Below are 1,730 nucleotides of genomic sequence, written 5' to 3' on the forward strand. Positions count from 1 at the left end.
TTTTGCACATACAGTACTGTGTTGTCAGTGAAGGAAAACACTGATATAGAGGTGGATAGATGGGTGGGTGGGCTGAACTATTAGGTATGTCTATGCAGGGGGGAGTGTGCCCAAGACAATGTATAGGGTTGGCAGACAATATTTCTACAAGTGTATTTGTATGTTCTATAAGAATTCCCAGGTATATAGTAGAGCTGACAAGAGTCAAGGTTGTAGTCACTCCCTGGCCACAGCCAGCTACCCAGAAGGAGCAAGTAGTTGGACCTGTGGCCTCAGGACCATAGTTACAAGGGACATCAAAGTCAATTGGCATAACATACTACACAAAACATTGTTCCACATCCAACTTTGGTGAGTAGCGACTGCGATCTTAAAGCTTGCAAGTGGTTATCTAGATGCAATGATCGGTCTCTCCTCATCCAGAGCAAAGAAGAATGAAGAAAACTAAAGACTGAAGGAAACAATTAGTCCAAGCAACGGTTACACCATGTGATCCTCAGCCTATATGACTATGAGACTGTAAGAAATAGATGGTGTTCAGCTACCACTGTCAACCACTCAGAGGGGAATCTCTGTAGGAGATCATGCACAAAGTAGGAGAATAATGTGGAATAAAACTCAAAATCATTTAAAAAAAAAAAAAAAGGACCAGGTTTGCTTGCCTCTTAGAGCCTGATGGAACCACTGAGACTATGGCCCCTAGCTGCCCTTCAGGTATGGAATTTAACCCAGTCCTGTGGCTTCCAGCCAAACAAAAGACAGGCATATGAGCTGAACATTTACACTAGATACACTCTTTGGAGAGAACAATCATGGGAGAATAGAAGGCCCCTGTACACACAGGGAGACAGCTCAGGGGGCAGGAGTGCATGGAGGGAAGGACACAGGAAAGAGGTAACTATGAGGAGGAAATGGGAGGGGAACAGTTGCATTGTGGTAAATTGTAGTCAATGTCATGAGACAAAGTGCATGTGAGCTGGTATGGAAAGTGAATTTGCTCTGTAAACTTTCACCCAAATCACAATTTAAAAAAAAAAAATTTACCAAGAAAAAAAAAAAATCAAAACCAATGCGGAAGACTATCCTGGAACCCTGAACTTTGAAGGGAAAGATAAGGAAGTGTAATAAATACCAACAAGTAGAAGAATCTGAATGAAACAATGAGTAAGGAGACAAATGGAGTAGCGGACTAGTGGGTGTCCTGAGGGCACAACCATTTTGAATATTTACCAGTAACAACCTAAGGATCAGCTTTGCTCACCAAGGACTGCATGGATAGTCACACTGGTGCCTAACATCCAGAAAACAATTTGGCAGAGAAGGAGAAAAACAGAACTGTGGACTGCCAGTGGCTGTCCTGAGGGTGTAGTCATTTTTAATATTTGCAAGCAGCAGACACAGCCATGTAAAATATATCCAAGTGGCATTCTTACTTGGACAACAACCTAAAAATAGGCTCTGCTTGCTGAGGACAGCACAGGCAACTGCAATGGAGGATGACGATGTGATGTTCCCCACATTACTATTATACCCTACACCCTTTTGGTGAGCCGAGATGTGGTCATTCTTCACCTCCACCCACCTTCTTGTACAGCAGGAATTCCACCCCAGTCTGTGTATTGATAGAGCCTGGGTGCCATGTCCTGTCCCCATAGTTTTATTTTTATTTGTTTTTGAATTATTGTTTTAATCTTCCTCCTTTCTTACTTTTTTTTCCCCCTTGTTCCCAT

Source organism: Orycteropus afer, unplaced genomic scaffold (assembly GCF_000298275.1).
Source record: "Orycteropus afer afer isolate SDZICR_OR568_19922 unplaced genomic scaffold, OryAfe1.0 scaffold00096, whole genome shotgun sequence".
NCBI classification, from domain to species: domain Eukaryota; kingdom Metazoa; phylum Chordata; class Mammalia; order Tubulidentata; family Orycteropodidae; genus Orycteropus; species Orycteropus afer.